The sequence below is a fragment of the Daphnia pulex genome, chromosome 1, assembly GCF_021134715.1.
Source record: "Daphnia pulex isolate KAP4 chromosome 1, ASM2113471v1".
Taxonomy (NCBI): Eukaryota; Metazoa; Arthropoda; class Branchiopoda; order Diplostraca; family Daphniidae; genus Daphnia; species Daphnia pulex.
The window spans coordinates 7,816,237-7,831,137 of NC_060017.1; the positions used below are offsets into that span (position 1 = coordinate 7,816,237).

At 41.1% G+C, this 14,901-nt stretch overlaps 1 protein-coding gene across 1 annotated transcript in view; it reads left to right on the forward strand.

The window, feature by feature from the left end:
• Nucleotides 1–14,901, forward strand: part of LOC124205613 — a 29,117-nt gene that overhangs the window by 2,842 nt on the left and 11,374 nt on the right. The gene's annotated exons all lie outside the window — the stretch shown is intronic.

Genomic DNA, 14,901 nt, shown 5'->3' on the forward strand with positions numbered 1-14,901 from the left:
CCCTCTCTTTTGGCATCCGACCCAACCGCAAAACAACCGGAACCGCCTCCTCCTCTAATCTCTTTTTCTTCTTTTCTTATTTTTTAAAAAGGAAAAAACAAACAAACAAACCAAAAAAGCCCAAAATGATGGAAACAAACATCAAAAACATTTGACTCTCTCTCTACGCTCTATTTCCTTATGATAAATATTTGCATAGATGTATATATAGATATAAAACCGATATAGCTCCTGTATTATTAGATCTGCTTTTTGCCATACATTTGAAATTGGCGCCGCATCGTTGCTGTTCCCCCCTTAACCGCCTTTGCTGGCATCCACTTGGAATTTACGGCAATATCTATAGATGAACGTATGTTATATCAATCCTTCTCCGGAGGATATCGCTCTCTCTATACACCTATAACACACGTATGGATTTCAGCATCGGCTGGGCAACAAGAAGAAATAAGACACAGTCGAGAGCAGCACAGCAGATGGGCTCGAATGGATTTATCGGCGTCGTGGGGCTATAAGACACGTTCGCCCACCTCTTTCGTATACTATCCCACAGACTGTCTCGGACAGACTTGGCTGCTGCTGGGCGCTGGGCGCTGCTGGGCCGGTAGACACCACTAATATTTATGTACGCGTAGCGGCCGTTTGTTTTGATACTCGGACGTGTCTAACGTCTTTTTTTTTCCTATGCCGGCCTGGCCGGGCGGGGGCGACCAGACGACGAAAAGATCTTGATCGAAAAACCTCGCGTCATCCCTCCATCGCCCAGCACGAGAGCAGAGCAGAGAAAATCGAAAGTGGACCGGCCGCGGGATCTATATAATATAGACACACAGAGCAGCTATTATATAAGGCCAGCCAGACAGAGGCTATATAAAATACAAGTGTATACAAGAGATATAAGATGTTGTTTGATGGTTATGTCCATCATCTAGACAATCACGCGATACACATCAAGTCGAATCAAGAAAAAATAGTGTTTCACTTGCTACTGCTATTACTGCTGCTGCTGCTGTGTAGCTATCTGTTTTAATAGGCGTGTCGCTTGTGTATTAAAAAGAAGCTTTTACGGCGCATCCATGAAATGCTGTCCAGTGTCCAGTACGTCGTAAACATCCAGGGCGATACTAAATAGCTGGACAGCAGCAGACGATGTCTATATATGAAATCACAGCAGCTAGCCTATATAATCGTCCTACATAGAGAGATAATTAGATTTTCTGATGCTGATGATGCTGGCGCGGCCACTTTGATTATTGAAACGGATCCAGCTTCGTCTACTGTCTACTACTAAACATGTACAAGTTGCTGCGCTATTATTCCATCCATTGGCATCCATTCGAGGCGCAATGCCCTTATTATATATTGCTGTGGCTTATTTAGCTTTGATAGAGTAGATACTTTGAAATGCTGCTGCTGCTGTGCCCTGCTGCATTATTTGGCCGATGCTGCTGGAGAAACTGTTGCTGCTGGGCGTTTAACCATTCAGCAGGACTCTGCTGCATCAGCCGGAGCCCCGGGTCTATGTAGTCTTTCGCTCTGAGATGATTCCCGGAATTCTCTGTGTATTATAAGGATTACAATCGACATTTGCCTTCTAGACTTTTCATTGGAAATGCTCTTGAAAAATGCACACGCATTGTTTTCTTCCTATTATATAAAAGGACGAGAGAGAAAAATCTACTCTCTAATACGCCGATGGTTGTGTGGGTCGCTTTGGCTCAACAACCCAAACTGAAATCCATTTGTTGTGTGTGCCGATTCTTATACAGCATCAGTATATAGAGGCCGACAAAAAAACAAATAAACCTTTTGTCGTCCTTTTTCTTTTTGATTTTGAGATCGGGACAAAATCCCGCCCGGTTGTCGATACATATACCTAGAAACAAAATGTATCAAGAAATACATCACAAGAGAATAAGAGAGAAACTTGTTAGTATACTTTTTCACCGCAATAACACATGACAAAATCAACGATGGAAATAATCGAAAAAGAAATAAAAAGAAACTTTTTCCTCGTACCTACTGCGTCCCGCCCAGCAGCAAGTTTCCAATTCCAATTTTGTTTTTTTCCCGCCGGCTATAGGAGCCAATCAGATGTGAGGTAAAATCAGCGTGAAAAGAAGTTGGAAGTGAAGTAGAGCGCAGATCGAATGCATATACAGAAAGATCGAGGCGCATGCAGCAAAGTCATCACAGCACATCAGCCAGCCCAGATGACAGTTGAATTCACCCGTGGCCTTTATACATACAATATCAAGAATAAAATATTTGAAAAAGGAAATAAATAAAAAGGAATCGGCGTGAATCTTTTTACAACCTTCAAGCCCTGCTGCTTTGGCGTACCTCCATATCTACACCTTGACACACCTTTTTGTCCCCCGGCAAATAATATTTTTAAAAATAATACTAAACATAAAAGGGTCTCATATTTTTTGAAAATACGGATAGGGTTCACATAAGTGCTGGGTCCTTGTATAGACAACCGTCGATATCTGCGATGATGAACACGCACGGAGCTGCGATAGTTGAATAAGGCCGACCGATATGATGCTGCTGGTCGTGCTGGGGTGACGACAACTTTCATCCCGTGGGCCGGGTCCTTATATACCATATAGGCCCTAATCTCCCAATCACAAGAGCTGCTCAATACTTAAGAATCTACGTATATAAGCTGTGCACAGCAATCGCATCGATATTCATATACACCGAGACGGCCATTGTGCACTAGACAGGGGGATATTAATGAATAACTGTCCTTTGATGTATGACATAATCTATCTATTATGCAACGCAACTGCCATTGGCATTGCAAGCCTATATAGGTCGATGGTGGGAAACAAAAGGAATTTGCATTTACATCGCCAGGGCCTTCTATATAATAATCCGACTGCTGCGCAACAAAAATATCTACAGAACTCTCTGCATGGCACGCGAATTCATACACGGGAGAAATATAAGACAGTCGATATTTCTAATAGCAAAAATAAATAGACGAGCTCTTCTATATAATATGATTATTTCGACATGTTTAAGAGCCGGTTGGAAATGATGGACAAAAGAGGAAGACTAGCGCGAGTCTAGAACTCTATTTAGATGATGTATAAAAAGACGAGCTATTATACACACACAGCAGACGACGATTATATATGTTAGTTGAGAAAACACGCAGTGGGGAGTGAAGGCGCCGTATATAATATTAGAGAGACGCGCAATAGTTTGCGGTCCAGCGATTTTTTTAAAGGATCTCTATGCCAGCAGCTCCGCGCGTGATGTGCCCATAGGGTTGATGGGGGTAGTCGTGATCGATCGGCACACACACATCAACAGCCTCTCATATCGCAAAGAGTCAAAGGCCGAACGCTGCTGCTGCACATGCAGGAGGAGGCCTAAATATATATAAGGAATAAACTATATCTCATCACATATGTCTGTCTACTGTGCGATGATGAAGGCCTTACAGCAGCACCAACATATTTGGGAAATAAATACAAGAGCCGAGCAGCAGCTGCTGGGCTGATGCTGTGCTGCCGGTCCGCTTCGGTGACAGAAGATTGTCTGCGTGAATGTATGGCACATCACGTCAAGCCATCATCCAGAACATCGAACATCACGCATATAATATAGCCTGGCCGCCGAGCCTCCCGCGATGTTGTTCTTATATATATTTTCTCCTTTTGTTATGTCTGTCAACTATTGGACGATAAATATATAGAGAATAAGATCGAGATGGGTGCGCTATATCCAACTGCGTGTAAACAGTCGCTTTGGCGTGTTAACGTTTTATATGCTGCTGCTGGGATGGCCGCGTTGTATAGACGACGCCCCCCGAGCGCCCAGCAGCAGCAGCAGCAGCGTGAACCAATATCAACAAACCAAAAAATAAACGGACAGACAACGGGAAAATTGCACCCCAAGCACCCGCGCGGCAGTTATTATTGCACAACATCAAACTGCATATTATTATCCATATGTGCAAGTAGGTTAAATAATAGCTGTCAAAATATGATAGTAGTTCAACCTTTGCTGGAAAATTTCAATCTATGAGTTGCTGGGGACTCGACGTGCTGATGATGAGCGGAACTCGTCGAAAATGATGTTACACAATCGGATAATAAATAGGAAATGATTGAGCGCAGCAGCACAGCAGTAAATCAGCGCACTTATGGATTTCGTTCTCCAACTTTCATCTGTACATCAATTATATAAGATTTTAATTGGCTGCTGCTGCTGGGCGTCTCTGTATCTCTTATGTATAGAGGTGACGCTTTTGATATTTTACGAGTGGCCCTCTCAGCTCGGCTGTGCTGTGACGGTCGCGCTCACCCGCATTATTACATTACAACATTTCGTTCCGAATTCCCCAAAAAGTTGTTTTTATTCTTTCGTGCTTTTATTTTATCCACATATATGTAGCATATAAAATAGGAGTCACGTGACGCAGTAGGCCATAGTTTACATTCGAAATTCTTCTGCGTACATATAAGAATTTCTTATGCGGTTTCTTGGAGGATTTAGTCTATAGGTAGGTTTCAAACGCTTTTGTCAAGGGTTGGTACGGTCCATTATTACATCAATAGTTCACGTGTTACATGCTGCTGTGACTACCTCAACATTTTCGTAGTTGCTGGACAAGATTGAACCCATCATGATCCCATCATCCATCAACTGTGATTCGATTCAAAGCAGCTGATGCATTTTCTGGATCTAACTTCACATCAACTTTGGTTTCAACTAGAAATTGAAAGGGAAAACGGCCGGGTGACGGGCCATATACCGAGAGGTTAACCTACTAATATAATAATGTACTATACAGTCTCTCTCCTTGCTGTGAGAGCAGATGTAGAGCCCAAGACTTTTGAGACGCAAGTTTTCGAAAATGGCGCGGGTCTAAAATATAGTTTCATCCTCCATTATCATTTTGATCTTTTCCATTTTCTACTGGCATCTCAGAAACGAAAAACTTGTAAGGGACACATTGATCGATCCGTTTTCCACATCACAGTGCTGCTGGGCCATCACTCGACTTTGCTGCCATATAATAGGAGATGCTGTGCCGGGGTGAATTATATAAGAACCGACTTGCTTCTCTCCTATCTTTTTGGCTGGGCCGAAGTTGTTGATGCTGTGCTGCTGTGCGAGAATTATGGCCGTGTGTTCTTCTCTATATACAGCCTATAGATCTTGCTGGAGAAATCAACTCTGGTCTATAAACGTATGTGCCGCTGCATCTCTAAACGAAATATACATCAAGTTGCTGGGGGAAATCACCATATTATATATATAGGCTCCCAGCAGAAAACGCCCAATCGATTTGATAGACCGTGCCGCGTCCTATATATAAAGCTCCTGCCGGCTGACTGTGCATGTGCATGGGCTGAAAAGTGTGTACGGCACATCATGTATTATATAGCTAGATATAGAAATTGCTTTGCTGCTGTATGTACTATACTGTACTTCTCTTGGCAAAAGGGAAAAGAAAAAAGTTGGAGATGCATCGTCTATGTAAAGAGAACGAACGAGCCAAAAGCTTTTATAAATATGTACAGTCTATACATCTAACCAAGTTTATATTGGGTATTCCTTACGGAAACTGCACAAACTATATATTTGCGCATTGCTGGGCTTGATTCGCTGTGGCAAACTGTGATGTATAGAACGCTAGCTGTGCTGTATTAGATGCTCGATTTGCGTTAATTTTGTACGTAGTTTTTCTCTGAACTCATTTGCAAGTGATTGCATTGATTAGAAGGGATTCTTCTTATGTATAACTTGGTATATATCCGCTCGATCTATCTCTTACATTCCATTCATATAGAATTAAGTGCCGTAGGTGAAAAAAACTTTGCTATTTTAGCAAAAAAGGTAAACTGCAGTTCATGAATTGAGAAATGTTATTGGATCCATCATCCAATCAAAAGTCAAGAGATCAATCTGAATAGAACTCGATGGCATTGCCTCTCTTTTATTTAAAAGCATACATTATAACCCCAATATTATAAAGTTTCAATTCAATCCAGAAATAACCTGCTGGCAAGATTTCGAAATAGCCAATCTAGTGAAATGGGCTCGTGTAAAAGGCGAGCAATTTGGCTCAATTTAGCCTCAATCAGCCGCAACCAGCCAGCCAGCAGATAATGACTGGTGATTATTGTAACGACGTCTCTCTCTTGTATAAGGCCAGCAGCAAGCTATAAACTAAATGAATATAGTCTTTATATGAAGTTGCTGTGTGCTGTGTACTATTATTTAAAGTATGTCATTAAGCCAAATTTCGCTCTTCTCTGAATAGAAACTGGAAAATGAAATTCCTGCCAAGTATATGTTGTGTTACATTGGCGTTTGTGGCGCATGTAATATGGCCCCAAATGGTTATATATAATATTACGAATGGATATTCAAAACATGTATATAGGTCCGCGTGCCTGACTGGGCCCGTCATCATCAATTTGACTTGCTATTCATTTATTCAAATCTATCAAACCATAGAGGCGGAATAAGAGAGAGAGAGCTGAGAGAGTCTTTTTCCAAGGGAATTCATCAGCTGTGCTTGTGGCTCATGTGCTGCTCCGAACGCGAAAATCCCGCTGGCCTATACAAACTAATACACAGCACAGCCCAAGCAATGCCATAGCAGCACGCATCAGCAGCACTCATCATATTACGTCCCTATATAGCTCGCGTCATATGGCAAAAGTATTTATGATAATATTAGTAGACCCCAGCATAGAGAAGAGAAAACCAGGACACATCAAACGGACGAGAGATCCAAAGTCTAAGGCTCGTCATCAGCTGTGTATAGCCCACGGCCTTTTCTATGTAATATCTATATATTTATACGGACAATTTATATACATGTACGATGATGCTGGCCCAGAAAGATGAGACACGCCAAAGAGATTTCCAAGAGGAATGACTTTAGAGAGAGAGACCTCGCGATTGACATTGATCAGAAATTGGCGCCCCCCGCCATCATATAAATATACAGAAACTGTTTATATATAGGGTCCTTGTCGGCCGTGTGCTGTGCTGGCAAACGCAGTAGGTTGAAATCTCATTTTAGATGTCGGGAATCAATCGATGATTGCTGGGCTGTCGCGATGGCTATAGCTCTCTCTCTCTACATATTAGAAGACGACGAGCTGTGGCAAATGATTCTCCCATCAGCCGAGCGATTTCTCTGTTAGATTCCCATCGACCGCATAGGCCTATATAGTTTCCAAACATTATTATAAAGGGGTGGCTGTGCTATAGCTCGTTCTTGTTCCTCACTTTTCCTATATTTGGGGAGCGGTTTCTTTGCCAAGAAAGAACATGGTCGCCGATATAGAATAAGAAGAGGGAGAGAGAGAAAAAAGGCCTTAATCTCTCTCGAGTGATGATCCAATCAACTCTTATAGACGAGGCCGTCAAACGCTTATATAGGGCCATAGTGGGGCTGCTCGCTCACGAAACGCCATCACGACTATGTGCCGATTGCCTGGAAGGGAGAATAAAAGAAAGGCGAAAAGATAAGAAGCGAATCATCACATAGATAATAGATATAGGCCTATATACTGTATCTATAGTGCGATATAATATCGACTGATGCTCCTGGGGGGACCTCTATACTATATGTATGTCCCCTTTGATTGATAATATATCCACATGCAGAGTTCTTTTGAATGTCTTAATTGAAAAGCTGAGATGCACAAGTCTCGTTTGAAAAACTGGCGCCAAAGGCAAACGAATTTTCAATCGTTCATTTGTTCTATACAGCAGCGTTATACATGTGTATTCAAGTCCTTATGGTCTTTCAACGCTCGTTATTGCTTGGTGAACTAACAAAGAACCAACCACTTTGAGGACGTTTCAGCTCTTCAAACGTTGTACACACAAGTGGGATAATGACGACGGGAGCTGCTGGATGCACATGGAAGAGATGAACGCTGAGATCTCTGTCGAACCGAGTGCACTGCGAGTGCAGGAAATGGTACAATATTTGTACGCTCACCTCCTTATACATGTCTGTATAGACAGACGACGGTGTGCTGTCGCTCTATATACTGCGTGACCGCAAGATCATCACGTCCCTTTGCTGTCGACGTCGTCCGTGACGGCCCTGCTTGTTCTATATCCTGCGCAGTTGTCCACATAATATCTAAATCGACAAAAGAGAAGATGGAGAGTGTCTATACTTTTCCTATAGGTCATTCTTACATAGTATAGACCATCGACGAGGCCTTTTATCTATTTGCTGCTGAGCTTTTGTCCTTTGCTACACTGAGCCTCTTGTGCTGTGTGTCGAGAGCTAATCTTTTATGTGTAGTGTGGAGACCGTGGCGAAACGGCACGTCCTTTCTCGACGGACGTCGAATTGATACACTGTGCTGGGCCGTGTGCTGTGTGTACACAGTGGGATTGGTTCGACACAGCACAGTCTCACATGTCCTTTTATCTATCAAATAGTTTATTCTTCTCGGTGTGTGTGTCTGTGCTGTATATGAGAGGAATAAAACGAGGGACTCTGCTGCTGTCGAAAAGAGGAGAAATAGGATCAGCAGGCGACGTGATGTTCTGGATGATTTATATAAGCGCCCGGTGCCGAAAATACAATGCCAGCACGTCCAGCAGCATAGATCCGTCCGGCCTTCCCTTTTGGCTCTATAGACTCCTATATATATAAAGATATGATGACTTGTGTGCTGGACTGGTGCTGGACTGGGTGCTGGTGTCCTGTGCGTGACGGCACGTCCCGATGGGTATTATAGAGCGTCGTCGACCGATATAGGCCTATATATCCAGCACAACTATACAAAGTAATAGAGAGCGCAGAGCAGAGCATAATATAATAATCTCTATCAAAACGACAGGTTCACTGGCGCGCTTGATATTCTTTTTCGAGTGTCTATATAACGTGGCCGAATATAAGTGGATCTCCAATAGATTATTCCATCAGACACAACACACATCGATAGGATAGCAGGACAACGATCCTGCATGGTGATATTATTCCCCACAGTCGCGGTTTCCATTACCTTATATATATAATACCGACGATCACCCCTTATATATTCTTGTTTCTTTTGATATAGGCCTGTAAAGCCGAAAATTTTTAAACCGACTCTGATGCTGGCTGAATAACCATCAAAATACAATTTGAAACAGACGACGCAATTTTTATTACAATTTTGACGTTAGCCTATATTATGTTCACATTTCTATTATTATCAATTTTTTGAATGTCGTGCTGGAAAATCTGAAGAATAATAGCCGGGATGACGTTTTTATACGTGGGCCATTCATCAGCACCATCAGCAGTTTTTCTTTTCACGTGTCGTCAAAAGAAGAATAGGAGCAAGGGAAACCCCCAAGGGGAGGATTTTGAACGGAAAGCGTATAGACTCTATTTATTTAAGGATCACTTTGGCTATTATATTATAAGGTATATAATAGACGCATTGTTATATCGTCGTCACTATTGTGTATCATTGTGCGTCTTGGTATTGGCCATTGAAATCGGTTCGGGCCAGATTGTGGTTAACAGCTTATAGCCTAGGTTAATATAATACAAGCGAGCAATCAACACACATAATAAACGACAACAAAGATTTGAATAATAAGGGCACCGGGAAATTCTGCCGAGTTGAAATATAGCTGATGGTGCTGATCTATATATAACAATATAAGACTATCCTTTTATATAGGCTCTTTTACCAGTGTCAATAACTGCAGTTAATTCATTCATACATCTATAACTATTTAAGTGGAAACACACAGACAATAAACACACAATACACACAGACTTGTTAACCCCCAACTGAAACAATACTTTATAACATTACTATGCGAATAACAAGGAATCTATTAAGGTAGTATATGCGCAGATCTATATTTATATGTATTATACGCAAACTTTTGCATGGAAATAGGATAGCTACTGGCTATAAATAATTAGATCCCATAATAACAATTAAAAGTCGATTTGAATTGATAAGATGGTCGACGATGACGTCTTATCTGTTTGAATCAGGTCAAAATCCGCCGTTAATCAATTAATCACAGCAGTACATTTACATATACTACTGATACAGACAGACAGCGGACATTGATTCAATATTAATTGTTTGTTGAATGTCACGGCACGTGTGTCCTTTTATTCGCCGCCAAATCCTTTTGAATGCGAACCCGTCCGCACCCAAAAAGGTATCTGGTTATATCCTATAAAGAGCTAGACAGAGACATGACGTCATGGCATTGAGATTATATTCTCCATCCATATTTAAAAGGGGGACGTCTGCATCAGCATCGAGAGAGAGAAAAAGAAAATGTTGTGCATCAGCTCAGCCTATTAGGCACTTATTCCAGCAGCCCCCCCTTTTTAAAAAATCTTTTTTTATTCCTGAGCCCCAGAAAAATATATCTAAAGACGTGTGTGCTGGTGGGCTGCTGATGGACGATCGATGGCTCTCTCTCTTTATTCTGTTCCGCCTCTTTTATTCCAAGTTTCCGCATGTTTACACCAAGAACACACAGCAGCGTATATCCCCATCATCGAAGAAGAAAGAAGTCAAAATGTGGCCATTTCAAATCGTCCGGCTGCTGCTGGGTTCTTCTTATTACGTCATATTGCGTCCGATCAACTCTCATCATTTCCAGGCCTCTCTCCCTTTATGTACACGATGCGCTTCGATAAAAGCGGATGATAACATCTGTATAGATGCATATATTTATGTGTGTAGTGCATTATGTAAATTTCTATGTGTGTGTATACCCTGCTGATGTGAAGGAGCCCGGTAGGACTATATATTTGCATGTATATATCCAACAGCCTAAAAAAGGAATGACTGGGTAGGGATGGTATATATGTGTGTATATAACCGTATTATGGAAGGAAAAGGAGGGCGACTCTTGTGTTGCGCATATAGCAAAGGGCGGATTATTCATTTACCTTCTTCTTCTTCTTATGGGACGACCGTGAGCTTTTGATCGTCGGGTTTTAAATCCCTTTGAGACGACGGGGACGGCCCCAGCACTGACATGCTGGATTACATTTTCATTTAGGCTAAATATTTTTCTTTCTCCATTTCTCCTATATCCATTTTTTTTCCTTTTCTTTCTTCTTCTTTATATCCTTTCCACGTATATACATCATTCGGCGGATGAAACGGGGAGAGGCGGATATTATAGGATCGAACGGGGATTTTTTCTTTTTTTTCTCCTAGCTCCTACACACAAGAATATTAGAGACGTAGGAGTATAGGACAGGAGGATATTCTGCCCGTTTGGTTCCTTTGATTTTCCATCGGCTTTTTTTGTTTTGTTGGCACAGCCGCTCTTGTTCCATCCTCAAGTGATGGATGGATATATTATATCTTTATATATATATTATTGTTTTTTGTGTCTTCTGCTGCCCAGCATTAGGCGTTTGGACGGATAAGCGAAAATGTCTTTTGCTGGTTCCATTCGCGGTACAACATCAAGGATGAACGGTATCATCCAATCAAGCGGAATTGCATTTGCATATAGAGGAAAACAATAAAACATGTCGACATGGAGAGATATAGAACATATAACCGCAAATCCAGCACAAGGCCATCCAGCAGCACTACATAACTTATTACATGTACGCCGCAGTATATAGCTCTCTAGACTCTTTTCATCTAATCCGCGTGTATAAATATGAATGACGTAAACATTGAGCATATAAATATATAGGCGGCCAGCCGGAGATATATCCTGGGAATTATTTCAGTAGGAAATTAATGATATAAGGGAAAAAGTTTCGTCGTGAAAAATTATTATTATTTTTGGTTCTAATAAAATGCGGAGGAGGAGTATATACACAAAATATTGTGTCATCTAATATTAAATAAGCTCAGCAGCAAACTCCAGCAGAGAGTCTGCAACATCAACAACTCTCCGCCTTATATATACTACCCGTGTCGTTTGTCGGATTACATTTCGTTATTTACATCCATCGCTATGTATACACAGCAGCAACAGAGAAAAAAAGTTTTCTACTGGACTTTTTTTCTTCTAACCAGTAAAGCAAACATTACAAGTCCCGACGAGACTGGGCGTCATGTCCAGCATGACGGGAAAAATAAAAAAAAAGGGATGAAAGTATTTAGGAAAGTCGTGACCGCTCACACGTTCCGTATTAGCTATCCCATTGGCTGGCGCCGGAGTAGCAGCAAGTTGATGGTCATCATATTTAGCTAAATGTCTAGCTAATAATCTACACGTTATATAATACACCCACCACAGTTACAGTGGACTAGTCTATATTAGAAGCTCTAGAGAGAAGAAAAGGTAGATCCTAAAAACAGGAGTAATCCGGCGAGAGCCGCTGGATATTATATATCCAGCGGGAGCACGTCGGTGTAAATAAAACAGAGAAGAAAAAGGGAAAAAAAGAAAAGTGTATATAAATGTGTGTGGGTGGGTTAAGTGCCGTGGCTGAGCCACAAGGCCAGCATCAGCAGCAGTCCACCAGTCGTTATTTGGCTATACATTTCTTTTCTTTTTAGCGCGGAGAGCAGATGCTGGGCAAAAAGTCAACTCGGGTATATAAAGAGTCCGGCAGGCAGAAAGGCATGAGGAACGTGATGGAGTAATAAAACTCGGTTTAGAACTCTATGAACGCATTTGACGGCAAATGAAATTATACATATGGACGTAAACTTTCACAGGCTCAATTGGCTTCTTCTTTTTTATTTTTTATTTTTATCGGCCCAGCCGGAATGACTATATAGTTAAAGTTCCGGCTATAATCAACACTTTCTTATCATATTTGAATTGTAATCAAATTCCATTGAATAATTATACAAGTTTATTATTAATTTCTATACGGGGGGTCTACTGTTACACGGCGTTGTATATGTATTTAGAATTAAGATATTTACAACATCATCAGCAAGGGGATGTAAAAAGATCTAATATATAAATCCCCCCAAAAGGTTATTAGGGCCGAAAAATAAAATAAGGAAAAAAGGTTGCATCAACGAACCGGGCCGCGCTTCTTTGCGCCCATATCAGTTATAGACAAGTTAATTAACCGCTGCTGCTGCTGCTGCTGCTGCTAGTTTGTATCAGATTTGATTAAATCTATATCCAAAAGGTATATATAGTATGTAGCTAATAGAAAAGGGACGGGATGGGTGGGGGGGTTTTTGATCTCGGCGCCTTTAATTTGCCATTTTCCGTTCGGCTTCACTTGCGAGCGCGCGCGTGTCTTAATCAATGGGCAAAATGAAGCAGTGTACATGTACGTCGTTTGTATATGTAGAGAGACCCGCCGTCGGCTATTAGATAGATATTATATATGGCACAGCACAGCAGCGGACTAGGAAAAAAGCAAAGTGATCCATCGATGGCGGAGTGTGCCGCTGGGAGATGCGGTAGCTCACCAGAAGAAGCTCGTCTATAGATATAATGCTAATCACGTCTATTATATAACCCCGGCCCCACTGCCGACTATATACAGGAGCAAGAAATATATGTACATCTATCTATCAAATTATTGATTTATCGATTGAAATCTTCTTTTTTCTATTTATTAGATTTTTAGAAAAGAGAAAAGACATTTGAGTCTATTCAATTATTGAGCGATGTCGCTGTGTGTAAAAGAGCCGAGTACTGAAACATTAGAGCTGCATCATATATACGCGCTTGATTATGTATATTCGGCATTTATAATAATGGCATCAGTGCTGGCATATTGTATAACGGTAATTAGAGTCATTTACAGGATTCGATTACGCCCCGAAATATTTTCGCGATTTTATTTTTCGATATTTCCTCGGGTTTTGGCTGTTGCCGAGTAGAAAGAAGAAGAAGAAACAATCTATAGACGTCGCCAGTAATATATTTATAATATAAGTAGCGCGCGAGTCTATATATAGGTCGGAGCTATTAGAGGATAGATCCCAGCAGGATCGCAGGATCGTCGATCGATTTCTTTCTTCTTCTTCCTTTTTTTTGATGGGCTGGCAGTTGCCTGCAGACCATCACCCAGGATTTTTTTGCAACCTCAAACAAATTGCCCGTCGTTCGTTCAAGATCAATATCATTGATTTCCGTTTTATTTTAGTGTATACAGCTATAGCTATTTATTTAAACGACAAGGATCAAAGTTAATGGTGGTATTTTTGTTGGGTTAATAGTAAGAGGCTATGTGAATTTTAATATGTCTGTCGTGTCAGAGCGGTGAGCTCTGGGATGAACTCGATGGTTTAGTTGTCGGCCGTTCGTGTTCGGAGATCCTGAACGGCCGTTATCGCCTTGTCCGCTATACATCATTTGCATGTCATGAAATTCCAGTCACTCCGCCTTCTTGTCTTTTATAGATACGACAGAGGCCCATCATAACTAAACGGAGGGGCTAATGTATATGGCCTCCATTTAGGTTTAAATAGCGAGACATTATCGGATTATATACAGAATTTTTTTAAAAATAAATAAAGGCCAAGCACTTTTACCCCGGTAAAAACTTATTGGGCTTTTGCGTTCGTCACTTTCGACCGAAATTCAATTCCAAACGTAATCGGTTTTGAGTTAAGCTATTTGATGTATAAATACCGCGGGCGATTTGAAATATTTCCCAAAATGGATCGGAAGAATTGCGTGATCTATGCTAATTTTCTTTTCTTTTATTTTGTTTATGTGTTTTGTTGGAAGAAAGAAAAGAAAAAAAGGGATAAATATGTTTGATTTGTTTTGCCACTTTTCAATCGATTTTGTTTGTTTGTTTTTTTCCTTTTTGACTGAATCTGAATATAGTCGTTCACGGTTTCTCTCCCGTCCTTTCCAACCCCCTAGAGAATTATATCTCTCCTTTCCTCCGGTTGTGCAAATAAACGGAACACGCCCACCCACTTCAGGATTGGCGTGGATAGAACCCAAAAACATAAATGCTGGGGC